The sequence below is a fragment of the Cervus elaphus genome, chromosome 9 (assembly GCF_910594005.1).
Source record: "Cervus elaphus chromosome 9, mCerEla1.1, whole genome shotgun sequence".
In the NCBI taxonomy this organism is placed as follows: Eukaryota; Metazoa; Chordata; class Mammalia; order Artiodactyla; family Cervidae; genus Cervus; species Cervus elaphus.
In genome coordinates this window covers 40700235-40707854 of record NC_057823.1, presented here as the reverse complement: position 1 = coordinate 40707854, position 7620 = coordinate 40700235, and positions in this window count along the sequence as shown.

The following is a 7620-nucleotide window of genomic DNA, read 5'->3' as shown; positions in this document are numbered from 1 at the left end:
CTGGCCAAACTGAAGTTCAGAGACGTTGTGACTGAAATAAGATGATACACAGCAAGTAAGTGGGGGAAGTTCAGGTTGCAATCCAGGTCTGTCTGACTCTGAAATGTGTGCTCTTTCTAGATAATGCTGCCTCTTTGAAGGAGGAGAAGTTGGTGTGTCAGTCTAGATCCTTGGACAAGTGGACACTAAGAGATGATTAACTGCACAATTATTTTATTGGGGGAACTGCCTGAAATAGGGAGGGAGCCAGAAGAGGTAGGGAGAGTTGTCATATTTCCACGAAAGTCTGACCACAAGTGAGAGGGAGAGAGATGTTTGGGTGCCAAAAAAGGGGTCCTTTCTGAGTGGAGGACTAGAGCAACCCACAGGAGGTGTGCTCTCAGTAAAGCATATGATGGGTTTTAAGTGTGGCAGCTGGGGCCTTCAGTCAGTTAAGGACTCTGATAGTAGGAATTTGAGCAAAGTACAATATCATGGCTGCCAGAGTCAAAAGTGCAGAGAAACTTTGTATTTCCTTTCAGGTCTGCTCAAGCAAGAGAGATTGCTGATGAGTAGGGTGAGGTCCAAGAAGGTGGACAAGGCACCTTGCCTTACTAGATCCACCAGTTCTCTGGCAGAGCTGGTAGCTCAGGAATCCCAAAGTGACAGTTAATTTTATGGGTTGACCTGATCTAGGCCATAGGGAGCCCAGACATTCTGGTCAAACATCATTCTGGGTGTGTTTGTGAGAGTGTTTTTAGATGAGATTAATATTTATATTGGTAGACTGATCAAGCGGGAGAAGGTAATGGCAACCCACTCCAGAATTCTTGCCTGGAGAATCCCAGGGACGGAGGAGCCTGGTGGGCTGCCGTCTGTGGGGTCACACAGAGTAGGACATGACTGAAGTGACTTAGCAGCAGTAGCAGCAGACTGATCAAGCAGATTGCCCTCCCTAATATGGGTGAGCTGCATCCAATCAGTTGAAGGCCTGAATCTAACAGAAAGTTCTCCCCCTAGTAAGGGAGAATTCCTCTTGCTTGACTACTTTTGAATTGGGACACCTGTTTTTCCTGCCTGCAGACTTGAACTGAAACACTGGCTCTTCCTGTATCTTGAGCCTGCCAGCCTTTGGACTGGAACTCCAACACTGGCTCGCTGGTTCTCAGGCCTTGGAACTCAGAACGAAATAAAAACATCAGCTCTCCTGGGTCTCCAGCTTGCTGACTCACCCTTCAGATCTTGGGACTTGCCTGCCTCCAGAATTACATGAGTCAATTTCACATATATATAATATATCTCCTACTAGTTCTGTTTCTCTGGCTTAACCCAGACATTGCACCTGGTTGTTACACCTGATATACTCAATGTCAGGGCTGACCACAGTGTCTCATATGGTTCCTTTTCCTCTTCTGCCATCAAACTCCACTACGCACTTGAATTGCATGCTGGATGGAGAAAGTTTCCCAGAAGAGCATGGGAAGGTCCAGAAGAACAGTTCAATCCAGGGCTAAGCCTCCAACCTCCTTCTGGGTGCATAGGAGACCTGCTCTCTCACAGCCATGGCCTGAGGTGATGGGACTTGTGACGTGGCCTCAAGGAGTCCCTGCAGCTGGCAACTGGCTCTCTAGTGAAAGTAACAAACCCAACAGATACTCAAGAACAGACCCACCATCTCATCTCTATGGTTTGTGGATCCTGGGAGATTCTGCCATCTCAAACTTGCCTGGCTGCTCTTCCTAAAGAGTCCTTAACCTCTGGCAGGACTGGTACTGGCCCTGCTCCAGACCCAAAGTAACAAGATTTCTTCTCAAAGTGGAGTAGTCCTGTCCTGTAGCCCTTGGATGCTCTGCCAGTGTCCACAGGTTAGCCATTTCTGCTGGCCCCCAGTACTCCTTGCTTTGTGTCTTGTCTGAAGCTTCTGGGCTCTCCTGTTGCAGCTTATTCCTAGAAGCCTCCTGTGCTTCATCCTGAAATTCTGGAACCAAACATCACCCATGTGAGTAATCCAATTAGATAGTCTCACTTAAATGGAGAAAAAAAAATGATAGTCTCTCTTTTTTTACTTAGCCGCTGTCCCTTCTACCCTAAGGCCAGGGAGGACCCCTCTGATTTGGAAGTATCTGCACTGAGGAAGCCCAGCATCCATACAGGACTACTGGAAAAACCATAACTTTGACTAGATGGACCTTTGTTGGCAAAGTGATGTCTCTGATTTTTAATATGCTGTCTAGGTTTCTCATGGCATTTCTTCCAAGGAGCAAGCGTCTTTTAATTTCATGGCGGCAGTCACCATTTGCAGTGATTTTGGAGCTCAAGAAAATAAAATCTGTCACTGTTTCCATTGTTTCCTCATCTATTTGCCATGAAGTGATGGGATCTTCGTTTTTTGAACGTTGAGTTTTAAGCCAGCTTTTTCACTCTCCTATTTCACTTTCATCAAGACTCTTTAGTTCCTCTTCACTTTCTGCCATTAGGGTGGTATCATCTAGATATCTGAGGTTGTTATTTCTCTTGGCAAGCTTGATTCCAGTTTGGGATTCATCCAGCCTAGCATTTCACATGATGTACTCTGTATATAAATTAAATAAGCAAGGTGACAATATACAGCCTTGACATACTCCTTTTCCAATTTTGAACCAGTCCATTGTTCCATGTCCAGTTCTAACTGTTGCTTTTTGTCCTGCAAACAGGTTTCTCAGAAGACAGGTAAACTGGTCTGGTACTCCCATCTCTCATAGAACTTGAGGCTGGGTAATTATTTGTTGGGGGTGGGGTTGTCCTGTAGGATGTTGGACAACATTGATGGCCTCTTACTAACTACATGCCTGTTATCATCTCAGTTGTGACAACCGAAAATGTCTTTAGATGCCAAACATCTCCCGCCCCAACCTGAAGCCTCTCTGTTTGAACTCTAGAGTCACAGGAGAACCTGGGCTGGAACTGAGGACTAGACAGGCAAGTAGAGGAAACCAGTAGGAGGAAAGCATGTGCCTTCGAAACTACCCCTGCTCAACTTCCATGAACCAGGGTTACTTAGACTTCAGCTTTTCAAAAGCTGCCTCCTCTTGGCTCCCCCCACATAGCTTTGTTTCCCCTTTTTTGAAAAAAGACTATTTTAAAGAACATTTTTAGATTTACAGAAAAATTGCAAAGATATTATTGCGTGCCCATCTACCTGCACCTATTATCAACAACTTCGATTAGTATGGTATGTTTATTACACTGCAATTCCTGAACCAATACTAATACATTATTTTTAACTAAAATAAAACTATTTTATTCAGATTTCTGTTTTTACCTAATGTCCTCTTTCTGCTCCAAGACCTCACTGAAGATACCATATTACATTTATAGTCATGTTTCTTAGGCTCCCCTTGGTTGTGACAGTTTCTCCAACTTTTCTTGTATGTGATGACCTCACAAATTTGAGAAGCATTGGTCAGGTGTTTTCTAAGATACACTCTATTGGAATTTGCTATTTAAAAAATTTTTTTATAAAATATATCAGCTATGTGTTGGTTACTTCTTTCTTCCTCTCTTTCTCTCTTACTTTTTTTTGGCTGTGCTGGGTCTTTTCTGCTTTTTGTGGGCTTTCTCTAGTTGCGGCAAGCTCAGGGCTACTCTCTAGTTGTGGTGTATGGGCTTCTTATTGCGGTGGCTTCTCTTGTTAAAGCGCACAGGTTCTAGAGTGATTGGGTTTCAGCAACTGTGCCACATGGGCCTAGTTGCTCTGTGGCATGTGGAATCTTATTGGACCAGGGTTCAAACCTGTGTGCCCTGCATTGGCAGGCAGATTTCCAACTACTGGACCACCAGGGAAGTCCCGCTGATTTCCTTATGCCTAGACTCGGATTATGGATTTGGGGAAGGAAGACCACTGACATAAAGTATCATTTTCCTTACAATATATCAAGGGTAATACTTGATAAGTGATCAAGATCACTTATCACTCTCAGTGGTGTCCTTGATCACCTGGCTGGGGTAGTGTTTGTCATGTTTTTCCATTCTAGAGTTATTCTCCCACATACACTCATTTCCACACTGGACTCTTTGGAAGTCACTATCAGCAGTCAACAGCTTAAAGAATGGGTAGTCATGCTCTCTTTCCTTGAGGGCAGAACATCTACATAACTTACCTGGAATAATTCTGCGTAAGATGCTTCTCTCTTCTCCCATTTATCGGTATATGTATTATATACATTGGGTCATAACCCCATATTCCTTTTTTTTTTTTGGCTTCAGTTGTCCCAGTTTGTGCCATTGAGAGCCCTCTAAGTTGGCTCTAAGCCCTCTAAGTTGTGTTCCTTTGACAATACCCTGAATTTTAAAAAAAATTTTTTTTATTTTAGAATTTTTATGTGGACCATTTATGAAGTCTTTATTGAATTTGTTACAATATTGCTTCTGTTTTATGTTTTGGTTTTTTGGCCATGAGGCATGTGGTTTCTTAGCTCCCTGATGAGGGATTGAACCTGCACCCCCTCCATTAATGGGAAGGTGAAATCTTAACCATGGATCACCAGGGAAGCAACCACTCACCCCCATCAATTTAAAAAAAAAACATTTCCTTACTCTCTGAAACTAAAAGATGCTCCAGGCTCATCTTATAGGTTTTCCACCCTAGCCTTTGACTCAACCATTTATCCAAGCAGCCGTGGTTCCTTTTCACTGGAGAATGAAACCATGATGTGAGCGCTAGTTGTGTGCTCATTTCTACTGGAGTGCCATTGCTTCCAGGTCCTCTCAGCTGACAGAACAAGGAAATTTACGTGTGTGATACCTGTGTATACACAGACATCTATAGATATTTCTATGTATAATTAAGTTTAATGCAAATTCATACTGATTTATTCAACTCTAATCCATCATCACATGAATCATTCTAGCATTCTGCTCTTTGCTAAAAACTTCCTACTCCACAGTAAGAAAACTGGCTCCCACCATCCATTTACTTAATTCTCCAACCCTAATTTGCAGAATTGTTATACCATACCCCAAACCTCCAGGGCTTCTCAGGTGGCACTCGTGGTAAAGAACCCACCCAACAGTGCAGGAGACATGAGACACAGATTTGATCCCTGAGTTGGGAAGAGTCCCTGGAGGAAGGCATGCCAACCCACTCTCCAGTATTCTTGCCTGGAGAATCCCATGGACAGAGGAGCCTGGTGGGCTACAGTCCATAGGATCACAGAGTCAAGTCATGACTGAAGCGACTTAGCAAGCGTACCATGTCTCTGTGGGAAACCACCAGAGGCTCCTGCACACACGCACTTCTTGACTTTAGTCTTACAGATCGCGTATTTCCAGTGTTACTCAGGTCAGCACCCTCTCCCCTATCCTCTTCAGTGAGGCTGTTTTGTAATGTAAGGCAGTTGGATTTTCTTGCCATAGTGTGCATTTCTTCCTGCGATCCTCTTACCTCCTAAATTTTTTTAAAATTTGCACACATTAAGGCTTTTTTTTCCCCTTATTGCGCCACAAAAGGGCTTGTAGGATCTTAGTTCCCAAATCGGAGATCATATCTATGCCCCCTGCAGTGGAAGCCCAGAGTCCTAACCACTGGACCACCAGGGAATTCTCTATATACCTTTCCTAGACTGGTTTCTTTCACTCAGCCACATTTATGGTTCTTCCGTGTCTTTTTGTGACTTGGTAGCTCATTTCTTTTCAGTGCTGCATAATACTCCATTGTATAAATGTGCCACTAGTTTTTTATCCATTCACATATTGAAGGAAATCTTGGTCATTTTTTGTACTTAGTGATTACAAATAAATCTGCCATAAAGCATTCACATGTAGGTTTTTGTGAGGACACAACTTTTCAGTCAGTTGGGAGAGTACCTAGCAGTGAGCTCACTGAATCATATGGTAAGATTATGCTCAGCTTTGTATGAAGCTACCATACCATCTTCCAGAGTGAGCTTATCATTTTGCATTCTCACCTGCAACAGTGAGAATGTTTCCCATTGCTCCAAATCCTCACCAGCATTTGATAGTCAGTTTTTTGGGTTTTAGGCATTCTAACAGGTAATGTCTCATGGTTTTTTTTTTTTCTTCATTGTTGTTTTAAATTTGCAATTCCCTAGTGACAAATTATGTTGAGCATCTTTTCATATGCTTATTTTCCATTGTATATCTGTCGATAAAGTGTCTGTTGAGATCTTTTGCGTTTTTCACTTGGGTTTTTCTTATCTTACTGCTGAATTTTAAAACTCATTGTATATTTTGGGTACAAGTCCTTTATCAGGTGTTTTACAACTTTTTTTTCTAGTTTATGGCTTGTATTTTCATTCTCTTAACAGTTGCTTTCACAGAGCAGAAGTCTAACATCCACTATTTCTTTCATGGGTCATATTTTTGGTATTGTATCTAAAAATTCACTGCCAAACCAAAATCACCTAGATCTTCTCCAGTTTTTTTCCTGCTCAGAAGACAGGTTCCAGGGATCCGAATCCCAAGCTCCACTACTTACCAGCCTTGCGACCCTGGGCAAGTTTCTTACCTCTCTGTGCTCCACCATCCTCATCTATAAAACAAGTTAACAAAACAGGGCCTGGCTCCTAGGTGAAGACCTACGTGAAATAACTCAGCGTACTAAATTTTGTATATGAGAATGCTCAGTAAGTGCCGGCTGTCATTAGAATCACAGTGGCGAAGCACGTGCCAGGTGCTCCTATATCCTGGGTTCACATCATTCACATACTGACCAGCAAGACTGGGACATCTGTTCCACTCGAGAGAGGAGCTGCCAAGGTGCTGAGGAGGCCGAAGAGCTCTCTGCTTCTTCTCATTACTGACCACCTCTTAGCCTTCTCCCACTCTCCCAGAAAGGTTTAGGGGAGGCCCAGGTTGGGGAGTGAGGGTGAGGGCTGAAGATTAGAGCTGCATCAGGCCTGGCCCAGGGTGCCTTCTGGTGTCTGCATCATGGAGGTGGTAGTGGTGGTCGTGAGTGTGGGAGTGCAGGGTTAGAGATGCACCCAGCCCAGGCTGAGCTGGCTGATCCTGCTTTTCTCCTGCTCATCCCACCTGTCAGGGCAGGTGGGAAGCAAGGAGTCCCCTATCTTTTTTTGTCTTATCTGCCAGGTGAGTACAGAGCTGGGGGCACTGTCACACCTACTCCCACCAACTCCAAAAGGCTTCGTGTTACACAAGTCCAAGATGACATAGTCAGGGTTGTCCAGGGGACCAGCATACAGAAAGTGCACCATTCCCCTCCCCTGGGCCTCAAGTCAAGAAAGTCCCTTGACTACCCTTGCACTGTCATCAAGGTCTGTTTGCCCTTCACTGTAGTAAGTAAAGCTGAATTGCTGGCTGAGGTCAATTTAGAATCCCAAGGACCCTCTCTTTTATGTCTCAACGGTTACACGGAACCTGAAGTTCTTCACTCCCTCCTCTTTGCTTAAATCTCTTGGTTCATGCTCAGGTTGTACAGTGCACAACCCACACAACTGCACAAGATAACCCTAAGATCGCCCTTGGAGGAGGAGCCTTTTTGGAGCAGAGATGCTGAATCTACCCTCCTGTATTTGGAGACCTCAATCTTTCCTCTTGCACTTCAGGTGTCCTGTTTATTGTTAAACAAACTAACCTTAACTGGTCCCAGTCTCTTCCAACTTCTGCCCCAAATCTTTTTGCAGT